This window comes from Rhyacophila brunnea, unplaced genomic scaffold, assembly GCF_057557595.1.
Source record: "Rhyacophila brunnea isolate RB1 unplaced genomic scaffold, BYU_Rbru_1.0 scaffold_16, whole genome shotgun sequence".
Classification (NCBI taxonomy): domain Eukaryota; kingdom Metazoa; phylum Arthropoda; class Insecta; order Trichoptera; family Rhyacophilidae; genus Rhyacophila; species Rhyacophila brunnea.
Window position 1 is genome coordinate 32,990,794 of NW_028232816.1, and position 14,253 is coordinate 33,005,046.

The 14,253-nt window shown below is 36.1% G+C and overlaps 1 protein-coding gene across 4 annotated transcripts in view; it reads left to right on the forward strand.

Moving 5' to 3' along the window:
- The window catches only part of Dg (Dystroglycan), a 428,114-nt gene that overhangs the window by 96,372 nt on the left and 317,489 nt on the right, over positions 1-14,253 (forward strand). The window contains exon 3 of one of the 4 annotated variants that reach the window (XM_085943734.1): positions 3,894-4,083. The exons of the other annotated variants lie outside the window; for them this stretch is intronic. The gene's annotated coding sequence lies outside the window, so the exon portion shown is untranslated. The remainder of the gene's footprint in view (positions 1-3,893; positions 4,084-14,253) is intronic. 4 annotated transcript variants of the gene reach the window in all.

Consider the following 14,253-nt stretch of genomic DNA (forward strand, 5'->3'; position numbering starts at 1 on the left):
AGTTCGATAGTATTTTCGAAACACCACCGGAATTGTTATATGAAACGAATGCTATATTGCCCTATTGTTTGCATCGATGTCGTTATTAGTACCTACCCTATCTATGGTTGTGTATCGCGACTATTAACACGAAATGGCTTCGGGTTTTAGGAATATTCATCCTTAGAAATAAAATCGTTTGCTATTTATTTGTAAATACTATTTCATAATATGCATATTCAAATGGCCTGGGTGGCGTCTTGCCAAACCCTATTCATCAGAAAGCATAGGGTTTGCCTAGCAAGGCGGTGGCAATTTTCGCTCCAGTACCGATGTAGCTTTTGGCGACCGAATTTCAACGTCGCCCATACAGACTACATTTCCAAACCCTATTCACGCGCAACTATTTCATAATATGCATATTCAAATGGCCTGGGTGGCGTCTTGCCAAACCCTATTTATCAGAAAGCATACGGTTTGCCTAGCAAGGCGGAGGCAATTTTCGCTCCAGTACCGATGTAGCTTTTGGCGACCGAATTTCAACGTCGCCCATACAGACTACATTTCCAAACCCTATTCACGCGCAAAGGAGCAAAATAAAAATGTTTGCGAACGTTGCTACGCGATCATACCGCTATAATATGTGTATATGCAACCGATCATACAAAATACGTAAAATAACTTATGTTGGTGGTGGATTCTATTTAGTCATTCTTTGTTCCATTGGGCATGATTATGATTTAGTTTACCTTATAATAGTAACGGTATGAGCGAGTGGCAGTAAGCATTGCTAATTTAGCGTTTTTCTTGCCAGATCTAGCATTTTTCGATAGGCATCTAGCTTAAAAAAAATTCATCTGGCTTGTGGCGTTTTTACTAGCGTTTTTTGATACCTCTAACTCTAACAGCTTTAAGTGTGTTGAAAAAACTAGATATTTATTTTCGTGCGCATCAAATTTCTGACTATCAGATACTTAATGCAGGTAGCTCGGTACCTATTTTAGTGAGAAATAAAACACGATGAAACAATTTCATGCATTATTTAATGTTTCTGTATATTATTTAATTACCCCGAATTTTTGCGTATATAAAATAATAGTAATTTAACAATTATTATTCATCTAACTAAATGGTTCATTAATTCTCTATGTCTGTCATACAAGAAAGAAGCTTCTCGTCTTCAAACATGAAACGAATCTTTAATGTCGTTAACATAATATAATATGTAGGTATTGTTAATTTTGAAATATTTCTGTTAAAATGTGTTGTTTTTACATGTATCGACATTTTTTCAGAATAAGTAAATTTACTTGCAATTTTATTTTCACGAAATTTGCGTTTTTTCATGCCAAATAGCTTGTTTTCATACCCCGTCTGGAATGTTTTTGTCAACCACAGTTGGCAACACTGGTGGCAGTACCTACTCGTTTCATATAACTAGGGTTTGGAGCTTTCGTCTGTATGGGTGATGTTTAAATCCGATCGCCAAAAGCTACGAGTACATTATCTATTCGTATGTAGGTGCGAAATAATTGCCTCGGTTTGGCAAGATCTGCCCGGGTAGGTAGAGGTACTGTGTAAAAGTCGAAAATGAAGAATTGTAGGTATCTTCGAGATTTTAGTCCATATTATCAATAGACTTTATAGAAGAAGTTAAAAAAAAAACAATCAAAGGGAGGGCTAGGGGTTTATGTCTGAAATTGTTAATCGATTGCGATCGGCAGCCTACACTTTCCGCTACAATTTTTCCTTTTGTTATTTAACTATTTCTCGAGAAATGAAAATGTCCGAAATTTCGGAAAATTAAGTTCTCGAGATTGACCTTTTTGGATTAATTGTCGAAACTTCCCGAGAGGAGATTTATCGATCACAACTTAAACTGTCGTATATACTAATATATAGGTTTAATCTTAAAAAAAAACAATTGCGAAGAACTTTGCTGTATACCTACTTACAATTTTAAAACAAAATACATAAACAACAATTTTTTCGATGACGCGATAATATCAATAAAATCTTACCACATGCGTACTGCAATCAAAACACTCGAAGCAATTAAATCGAAGACACTGGTCGCAGTATTAAGTATAATTTAGTTTCATCTAAATTCTAAATTGAGATCTGGTGCAATAGTAAATTAATTCCGTTCGTACTTATATCTCTTACGTTTGATGACCATATTAAACTACACTCGGCTCGCATTCGTAAGTGGGTCAGATTCGCTAAGAAAGCTTTTTTTAAACACACTCTGGCATCGTAAAATTATTGAGCTTTCCTAATAAATAATCTGTCCCAAATAGGGCGTAGTCCAAAGACTTTATACTGTATCTACTCGTAGCAGTGGCGAAGGGTGACTTTTGGAAAGATGTGCTAGTACTTAGACTACTTAAGACTTTAGAGGTATATTATAGTACTTCATACTCGAATCCTTCACCTATAAATTAAATAAATGTAAATATACAATTTAATAAACTATTTTTATTTGGTATTTGGTGATGTAATAAGTATTCTTTATTGAACATACGTTATTTGAAAGCACCCCAGATCTAACCTCACCGTCTATACTCTATAAAATGGCGCTAGGTGGAAATCAAACCTGCATCCATTGGATTCCGGTATTTATCAATTGAGCCACCTTCATCTTCGTCGTGTCGGGTCTTCAATAGCTAAAATGTGTCGCTCCTTAAGTTGCCGAAGGCAACACCATTTTCCTCGGCTTGTAGGATCTCGTCGAAATTGCAGGTTACTGCTCAAGCCTTGTATGAAAAAAGGTGTTCCACGCTTTGGATTTCACGGCACTCGCAGGTTTGGTCATCGGAGTACACCCACTTCACCATGTTGTCTCGAGTGCGCCCTACCATGGTTCTCAATCTGTTTAGGGCTTTCCATGTACGGTAACCGAGACTGGCTCCGGGTGGGAGATGCTCCGCTGGCTTTACCCAATCTTCTAGACCCTCAGAGGCTAGGTTCGCCTCCCATAGTCTGTCTTCTTCGGGTGAGGTGGTCAGAGGTATGGTTGTCGCCAAAAAGCTTAGTCTGGATTTAACCTGATTTTGCACATTTGATACCGATGCATGACGTATCGCGGGTCCCTCTCTTGGGCTGCCTTTTCAACTCGGGCTGCAGTTTCGTTGGTGACAGGTTGGGTTTCATGCACCCCGTCACGATCCGGCAGGTTTCGTTAGCGCAGTGTCCACATCTCGTGTGCGCAGACTGGTGCCATACCGGACAGGCGTACTCGGCCACCGAGTTGCATAGTGCAAGGGCTGAGACCTTGAGTGTATGAGTGTACGCCGAAATTAACTAGCGTTCTTAATTACAAATGAAGCGCTTCACAAATTGAGTTATTATTCACAATCGTGTGGTTTGACTATGGCTAAAATATTGAAATGGCGGCTCAGAATAAAGGTCTTGTACCTGATTTTGATGGGAAAATATTTAATGTTTTAGTGTTCTTTGAAATAAAAATGTTTATAATTCACTAACATATTATAATAAAAGTGGATCTAAAATTTTTTTATATAATATGTATTTTTGACGTGATGTTTACTTTTCCATTCAACTTGGTTACTTTGTAAGGAAATCGCATAGTAGATAACGACTCGTTCGAAGACAACCTGAACCTCTATTGTCTCAAGATTGTGATCAAATTAACATTACTGCGTCTAAACTAAACAGTACAGGCTTGTCATCATCTGAAGCATCGTATATAGGTCGAACCCTTATAAAATATTCACAACCCTCCCTTGCCCCTATTGGAATAACATCAATAATTTGTATCAGATTGCCTAGCTAGACGATACGTTCAAACAAGCGATAAATATTATAAGAGAAATCACAAATTACATGATTAGGTTGCGTCGATGCCTTGCTTAATACAACCCTTCTAATGTATTCTGTTTCTTTTTTTACAGGTAAACCACAAATCAGCTGAAAACCCTTGTATACCAATTACACGAACCGACACGATCTCCGTCGACTGATGATCGGCGTCAAAACAATGTCGGAAATCTGTCAATCGCTTACGTCGTGGTGTAAATAGAACATTTTCAATTTTACATCATCTCTGTCCGAAGATTGCTTCGGGCGCCTCCATCGAATGCCGTAAGTTATTCAGAAGTCAGCAGCCATAGTCGTGATGTCTTCATATAACATTTTTTTCCATGAGATAATAGAATGATACTCGTTGCTTAACAGTTTCTCTATTTATTTACGTAGTTAATAAAAATAGTTTCGCACACAGTTCACTACCAAAGATGTTAAAAAATCTTTTGCTCACCTGAACTATTTTCGTTTGGTTTAGTTGGGGCTCAATTTAATTTTAAAAACTAACAATCACTGTTTACACATCGTAGTCTTATTTCAATGAAAACAAACACGTTTGACTGACAAAGTTTAATGTGCACTAGTTATATCGGATCTTAACAGCCTGCCTCCACCCTTCGCCACTGGTATGTATGCTCCGCTGATGAACATGAATTATAATTTATCTTTTATTATTGAATTAAATAAATAATATTATCTTTGTCGTGTTAAGGAAATTCGTTTTTATTAGTTTTTGTGAGGTGTTTTTACTTCCTTCAATTTATCATTAGTAGTTTTTGTCGACGTCTTTCAGAAAACAATGTCGCGTAGTAAGCCATTTTGTTTTTGCACACTTTTGTCAATGTCAAACACATCGAGGTAATAGACCTATATTTTTTTTCTTGTCTATATGCACTAAAAACAATCACTACAAACAAACATCACTAATTCGGAAATCTGCAGGGTTATTCTAACATAATTTATCGTCGTTGTTTTGTAAAAAGGGCGAATTAACCAAAATACTATATTACAGGAGAAGGATTTTTAACTTTTGCCATTATTTATTAGTTACCTGTGGATGATTATAAAATGTCCAATAAGTTTATAATGACGCTTGGAAAGAATACTGTCTTCATAATAGGCATTATAATATAATATTTTCAAAGGCCTAATATGTCACATTCGCTTTTTATTCGTAATAATTACTAAGTGGATATTCGCCCTTACGATTATCGTTTTAAGTACTTTCCTGTGGAGATAGAAATTCACCGTTTTTACACAACAAAGCTTGTGAGGTAGGTACATTTATATTGTTTTTTCATTAAAATCTCGATTTCGCCAAAACGGCTGATTCGCTCTTTTTACAAAACACCGATGTTATGTTGTCGCCTTGCAAATTCAACAAAAATTAATAAAAATTATAGTAAATCGTATTCAGGCAGTTAATTATACCGAGAAGTGATAGGCGAGGTATGAAGCTTTTTAACACGGCCACGTTAACAACGAGCAACAGCAAGAGAACAACTGCAAAATATTTTTAATACATCATACTTGATTGCAGTCAAATGCATTTGGAATCAAGTAAGACGCAGTGCCGTGTGTTGACAATTATTGTAGATTTTCGTCTTGTTTATTGAATTGCTCCGAGTTAGGGAATCCAATCCCGGGATCCCGGACAATTTTCGATACCTATGTATCCCGGGATAAGTAAACAGAATCCCGAAACCTTCGGGATTGATTTGTTTATCAATCACAATCAATTAGTACGTGTACAAAATTATGTTAGTAAAGTATCACAGGGGGAATCGCCGGATGCTAATAGACGGATAATACTAAATAACCATTTTTTGTTGTCATACGCAATCGTAATAACATCAGAAAAATAATAAATTCGTTCAATTAACCAGCTAGACGCCATTGAAGTTCTGGCACGCGAACGGCGTCTAACCGCCAGTGCCACGGAGGTGCAGGCAGACACTTCTTTCTATGCCGAATTTTTTGAATGTTATCTTTTCTTAAATAAATTTTAAAAAAAAAACTGTTTTACATTCACAATATCATCTATATTACAATATTATTTACTCCATGAAACCCATATATTTCCAAGATTGAACGTACACAATATTAAACATTAAATGTCTTGAAGAGTACCTGTAAATTCGAGGGCTTAGTGTCAAACAACACTATCTACAAAAGTGCAACTTTACAGGAGAGCCAAAAATCGTTATTTTAGATTCTTGTAACTCAACAAGGGAAATGTTTATTTAAAACCTAATGTTAATATTTTATAATTTATTGTGTATTGTACATTTATCCTGCTTATGATGATGTTAAAATTTATACGGATAGTTTTAAAAAAATATGAAAACAAGGGTAACTTATGTAGTTAGCGTTAAACTTTACTGACGATTTAATAAGAAATTAGAAAAGATTGACATAACGTTGTTTGACTATCGTGTAGCCGTAAATGTAAAATAACGTTATCTAAAAAAAAACACTTTTTTGTAGATAACGTTGTCTGACTTTAAGCACTCGAATTATACTCGACATTTTTGACCGATTTTATCAATGCTATTTGTATACATAAAAAAAATAATATTAACTACCTTAAAAAACGCCAATACCGGGACAGTCTCGGGATCGTCAAATTGCAATCCTGAAATCCCGGGATCAAAATTTTGACTCGGGATTGGATTCCTCACTCCGAGTAACATCTGTGTTATTTTGGAGTAATAGTCAGTTTTTCCTTTTCTTGAATATGTATGGAACCAGTGCAACCGAAGCTCTCTGAAAGATGTACCTATGTAGTCCGACTAATACTAAGACGTATCCGTTATACATTGTTAATAATTAACCACTCGTTCTTAAACCTGTCGTTTTATGGTATAGTATACTTCCCAACCTTTTTCCGCATCATGGCACACTACTCAAGTTATAAAATTTTCGCGATACTAAAACGACAAGACACCTCACAAACTTTATTAGAAATAATTACAAGATAAAAAGAACTTTTTATATACCACGTTTTTAAATTTTCTGTTGAATCATATTATAAACTTGACAATTCTATGTATTATTAATTTAGGACAAATAAGGCAAATGTCAACAAATCATTATTTTGATATTTTGCAACAAACAAATATAGAATACTGAAATTTAATTTTGATTTCCATAGTAACATACGTATATATTAATAATTTAGTTGCTAGGACCACCTCCTTAGCAACCAATAATAGTGGATTGGATTACGGATTTCTTCCAAAATAACTTTTCATACAAAACAGAATAAACTGAAAATTAATTCAACTCTACTTAAGGCTAAAAGTATTAAAAGAATGCATTGGCATCGTGTCCTGATATATTCTAAAAGTTTCAAATGTAAAGCTAGTCGTACTGGATAAACAACCACCGGATAAACAAGTGCGAGCTAAGAAAAACCTGGTAAAATATGTGTACCGAGTGGGACTTGAACCCACATCAATCGCAATTCACCCTATCAACATTTTTTCATATCAGATAAAGTTTCGTCCCATGTAATATATTATATACTTTCATTTAAAGCTTTTTTTGTGTAAGTGAGTTTTAGATTTGAAATAACGATATTGAGCAGTCGAGAAAGAATTATTAGGGTTCGGAGTTTTAAAATGTGGCGTCATAAGTAACATGTAGGCACTGAAATTTATTACGCATGTCTCTGGATTTTTATTGTGTTCCTGTTTTTAAATTCTTCGCAATATCAGGAGATATAATCACGCGCGTACGTCAATGTCGAAGCGAAATGGTTTTTTTTTGTACATCCATTATGAAGTATCTCCATGTCACCCGCGAAAGCCTACCGTACAAAAGTTGGAGTAAATTTTCCAATATTAAGTCCGCCTAACACGTGTCGCGTCGGCAACAGCGCGTAGCTTTTATATAGTTAACCACCGCGCTTTAGGTCTGGCAGGGTGTCCAAAATGTTGAGCGTTCAAAGTAGTAACACCACAGAACAGATTAATATAATAACAGGAATAAAAAAGTCAATCGCCATGGACCAAGGTTTTGAAAACGGACTCAGTTTATTTCCTTATGACGGTCAGTCCCATACGCGTCCTCAAATATTATCATTATTGAATTCGAATTTCTTTCCAATATTTCACAGATTAAAAACTTGTTACAACTCACTTATTATTTTGTGTTCTTAGTAACTCCAGTCATCAAATGCTTAACTCATTTAGTGCTAACACCGCGACTGGCGCGTTTGGAGTACTTGGCCATTATATATAATTAACGTGTTTTTTAAATGTGGTAATTAAAAGGTCAGCAGTGATTGTGGTAACACAGGGCGAGTCATAGCCTCCTTCAAGGACTTCCTCCGTCTACTTGTATGCTGGGCCAGTGTCTTCCTGGTGTCTAGGAAAGTGCCCATAGACCTTATCACAATTATGCCGTGCTCCAATACAGCTGGGACACACAAACTGAAGCTATTGGTCATAGGGAAAGCCAGGAATCCTAAGCCATTCAAGAATATCTGCCTCACTGAACAACTGGTTGTGTCAAGTGATTTACTGTTTAATATTTAGTTAATAAACGTACGTAAATACTTTATTTTGATTATAAATAAAACCGTAATTTGTTAATACGAATTTCTCAAAAAAACTATTTTTACGAAATACCTGTTTTAATTTTTACCATATTTTGTATGTATGCACTATAATCCGCCGTTTTTACTAATAGGACACTTGTCTGGTTTTTGGGGTGGCGGATTACTGAGAGAGTACTGTATTTATTGCGGATCTTAACAGCCTACCTCCACCCTTCGCTACTGCTTTGTCGTATACGACATACAACAAAACGAAAAAGATTTCTACTCGATGTGAATCGTTCAAGAGTGAATAATCGCTGAATAAAAATGAAGTCATCCCGTGGTACGGCAAGGGATACGGAAACCATCTGGACCGACGACCTCATAAAATTCGGCGGATGTAGGTACGTGACGCCGTACGGTAATGATAAGCAAAATCAAATGCGAGTGTTTATTGATTAGACTAGACCCAATCAACCATCTCCGTTCTATAAATATATTACAGTCACCCTGTGGAGTTAGATCGGAGAACAGACGTGTACCCACGTGGTCATATTAAAACGCTTCTCGGCTACAAAATATTTCTCGGGCCTCGGTGGGCTGCGGCCCTGGAGAGCACTTCCGCAAAACCACCCCGAGTGAGGCAATCTCGAGAACTCAGCCGCTCCTGAATTTCCACGTGGTTTTTTTAACCCGTTCGCTAACCATATTCGCAACGTACTAGTAATCATACATTTCCCTTTGCACTATAAAAATGGTGTTTCAACAAGAACTGACATGATCATTCTTTTGGCCATGTTTTCCATGACCTTTGCGTATAAATTCGGCTTTATTTCGCCGATGAAACGAAGAATAATATGTTTGATAATTGTTTCTGCCTATCAGAGTAGATTTTAATTTTGAAAATACTCCAGAAAGAAAAATTCTAACGGATTTAAATAACACGATCTCGGAGGCCAGTAAACGTCCCCAAAACGACCAGGAAACATTGATAACTGCTATCTGCGATAACTCCCGTGTTTTGCGTGCACTATAACAGGTAGTGCCATTCTGTTGAAACGACTCTATGTTTTCTAAGTCCATTTTCGTCTAACACGAATGAATGGGAAATTGAGTATATCTTCGTGATGATGAAAGTGTCCTTTAAATTCCCATCCAATTATAATACGTTACAATAAGTTGAAGAATGACAATGGTAAGGTGTAGTGCGATAGATCACTGTCAATTGCCACATGCCTGGACTATGAGAGAAGAGAGCAGCTTAACTGCCGTATTCATACACTTTTGAATCGCATTCAACGCAGTAAGCAGTTTATCGGCCAAATAAGAAAACTATAAAAATGCATACGTCACGAAGATGCGTACAAAAATGCGCACCAAACTTAAAATGGCGGCGATCTGCGCGAGCTGTCAGCGTCACTTTAATATACGTCTAAAATGAGTTCATCACAACAAGTGTTTAGTAGGAGACTTGAAACGTGCCGTTGTGCTATAATCGGATTCATGATGACGCTAAATGATGCTACTAAATGCTTGTAAAAATGTATACAGATCGTGAATCAATGGAGATGTATGTAATATTGTCAATGAGTCCGCGAAGCTGTATTGCCATATTATGGAAATATTTACTGGGTATACTTTATCATTTTGTGCATTAAGAAGTATAAAATAAATATGATTTTATAACAAATAAATTATTTAAAGTTTATGATAATTATTCATTTATAATTATTAAATTTATATGGTACAGTTTGCCGTTATATGCATACGCCAGTAACGTTACAATCAAATATACCTAATATTATATTCAAGTAACCAATCAACAAATCTCATCAAATGGATACACTAGCCATCCGATCGACTCCTCGCGATGAAATAATAAAAGCGGTAATTTAGTAGTCGGAAAATCGCTCGCGGAGCGGATTTTTACGACCGCAATAAATAATTCTACAAACGTGCAATACCTATTTTATGAATATATAGGGGTTAATAGTTCCTTCTGAGAGCGTGTGTTGAACCCGTAAATTGAAATAACAGCCGATAGATGGTGCTGTCCGTTTCGATGGTACGGAATCATTTATTTTGTACACGGCTTGCAATCTGGGCGTAAAACTATTTTGATTTTGTTGATAAAATTAGAAGAAACTGAGTAATTGTATTAGCATGCCTGTGAATAATATTGTCTTGAGTAAATGACTTTGGAAAATGGAAAGAAGGTGTAAAATATAATATAATAGGGCAATTATAGGGTCGTGCCACTTTCTGCAGCCCGTATATTGCCTTTGTAGCACCGCTGCAGGGTGAGATAGGGCCGGCCACGGCGACGAAACCTTCGAGGTTGTGCCACAAGGGTACGGAATGCCGCACTCTCTGGCGTCAACCAAAACTCATGCCCCAGCTACGTGAAACGTCTTTTCAACCACCGAGGGTTGCTGTGTCCGCTTGCATACTTTAGTGTTTATAACAGAGCATTGGAGCTGAGCACGAAGCAGTGGAGCAATGGGGTTTTCCCTGGAGCAGGAGCGGAGCCGGAGAGCCGAAAATTTGCATTGCTCCACTGCTCTGGATGTTTTTATTATTAAATTTTCGTCCTAAAATCCAATGAAAATATTATAGCTGACACTGGAATTATTTGAAATACGGCTACACTGCCTGATAAAATGATAATCTCACTTTTTTGACAAAATATGCAGATAATTAAAAACGATTTGCAGTCAGAAATTTTGTATTAATAATGAAAAGGACGAATAATAAACTTCATTTCAATTTTTTTTTTATTTTCTAAACATTTGTAAGTATATAGGTATATATATAATACCTATTAAAACTTGTTAACCGGAGCGGAGCAACTCAAAAAATGACCCGCTCCAACCGTCTTGTTTATAACGCGGTCTTACCGATGTGCCCCTGAGATTCAATAAATATTTTTTTTATTTATATTATTATTTTATCCCAGTTCGGAACAATGATAGATCTATATATAGGTATTCATTATTCTATGCTAGTCATATTAGAGTTTATTTAATTTGTATCAACCAGTTTGTATTACACAGTCGTTAAGAGCATACTTCAGTGAAACGGCAAATAATTTTCAACTATAAGTGCGACGAAATTTCGGACTGGCTGCCAATCGGAGAGCGATAGTCGAGCTGTGAACACGTCAATTTGTTTTGTGATGGCGTCGGGGGTATTAATTCTTAAATCGTGTAAAGATAACTAAAAAACGTTACTCATTTACTTGAAAAAGAAAACATGTCAATGAATATATTATTATTAGTAATAGAACAATAAACATAACATTACATGGACGCATGTTGACTTTTTGACAAATTATGTTTTGTTCTGCACGCGTCATTTGCACAATCTTCGCGTCGCATAGTCACGATCGTTTATAGACCGTGCCCCAGCTGAAATATAGCCTTAATGAATTCCATCGCTCTTGTACAGTTGTTTTGTCACATATATGATGGTCGGTAACTCGCCAACTCCAATGTCTTGGCCGATATTCCGTCATTTTACGGCAGTTTCGTCAAGCACTTAGAAAACGGAAACATTTGTCGTGTACTGTATCAGGTCTAGAGGCCATCCATGGACTAAAACCGTATGCGGTTTAGAATCGTGTGCCATACTAAACTTATGATTTCTGTTCATGGAAATATATTTTCATAAAGTATAAGCATCTGATTGTATCCGTTTATTTTATACCATACACTTACACATACAAACTTAGTACATATTCCTTACGATTTCGTAGTTACCAGTTCACCTGTGTTTTAAAATGACCTAATCACAACACTATCTAAGCCCTGTTTTAATTAGTTATGTAATAAATATTATCCAGTCGTGGATCATAAAACATGACAAGTTACTGCGGCGTTAAGTATACAAAATATCTCTGTTTTAATGGTCCGTTACACTCTGCTCCTCGTAAAACTTAAGCCAAACCACGTGAAAGTAAGCACCTATTCATTTTTAAGTACTGACATCTAGGGTCGTCATAGCGAAAGAAAAAGTGTCGACACTTTGGTATCGGTGTCGTATCGAAAGAAAGTCTCAATACCGAAATATAGACATTTTTTTTATAGATGTTACATAAAAATTATTTAAAAATAATTATGAGATAAAAATAACTTACCACGTTTTTAAATTTTCTGCTGAATCATATTAACTTGACAATTATATGTATTAATAATTTAGAACAAATAAGGCAATTGTCAACAAATAATTTTTTTGCTATTTTGCAACAAACAAACAAATATAGAATACTGAAATGTCATTTTTATTTCCATTGTAACGCACGTATATATTAATAATTTAGATGCTAGGACCACCCCCTTAGCAACCAATAATAGTGGATTGGATTACGGATTTCTTCTGAAATAACTTTTCATACAAAACAGAATTTACTGAAAATGAATTCAATTCTACTTAAAGATTGCTAAAAGTATTAAAAGAATGCATTGGCATCGTGTTCTGATATATTCTAAAAGTTTCAAATGTCTAGCTAGTCGGGAAGCTAGTTAAAAATCGATTGCAAGATTTGTACTAGATAAACAACCACCGGACAAACAAGAATACGAGCTAAGAAAAACGTGGTAAAAAGGCAATAATCATGATAGGTACCTACTTACCAGTCGCGAGGGGTGTAGGTAGGTAGGCTGTTAAGATCCGACATAAATAGTGCACACTAAACTTTGTCAGTCATACTTATTTGTTTTCATTGAACTACGAATACAAATTGCAGATGGTCTGGTTAGTTTTAAAAATTCAATTAAACCTTGCCACAACTTAACCGTATTTTTGACTATAGATAAAAGAATATTTTTTATATATTGTGGTTTAGTGGCAGGGCTTCATTAATTAAAAACAAATAACTATGACTGAAAAAGTGTGCACTATTTTTGTCGAATCGCCCATAGCACACCCAAACTATTATGGTTAGGTTAGGCAGGGTTTAATTGAATTTTAAAAACTAACCAGCGCCATCTGCAAATTGTATTATTAGATAAATGAAAACAAATAAGTATGACTGACAAAGTTTAATGTCCAGTTTTATGTCGAATCTTAACAGTCTTACCTCCACCCGTCGCCATTTATAGGTAGGTACAGTAGGATCTCGGTAATCCGGCACCCATATTTTTTCACCAATGCCGGATTGTTTGATTTATATAGGAAATAATTCTATCACAGATTTGCACAGTAAAGTTTTTTATTAGTTTATGTAAACATACACAAATATTGGTAACATTGTTTACTTAATCAATATTGATAGTAGGTTATGTCGCAATATCATGTTCAATTTTCAAAACTACTTCGGTCGGGCACCGAACTGCCGAGCGAACGGCTATCCGCTCTGTAATCCGGCAGTTTAATGTGAAACCTGCCGGATTATAGCGCAGGGGCGCTGAGTTGCAAAATTCCGGACTATTGGACGTGCCGGATTGGTGAACGCCAGATTACCGAGCGCCTACTGTACTAGTATCAGGTGCGTACCTTAATACGGATCTCTGCAATGCACATTAAATGGCTGGAATCCGATGGATCTAAGATGTATGTTTCTAAGTTATCCGATACTGCCGATACTGGGATCGTATCATTAGAAGAGTATCGGTTACAAAGTATCAACACTTTTTTGACGGCCCTACTGATACCTATCATCATCGTTCATCACCATCAGTTTTCATGATAATGGCGCTGCCTTCTTTATTATTAATATCCAAAACAGTCATAAGAATTATTGTTCTTTTCGTAACTTTCTACCGGAAGTAGGTACCTATCTCTTAACTTTTTACAATGATGCTATTCCTAATATCCCTTATTTATTATCTGCCTCTTAAGAATTTACGCCCGCTATGGCCAAACGGAAACATGTCCGCTTATAAGGTCGTAGGTCGTAGGTCTCGGGT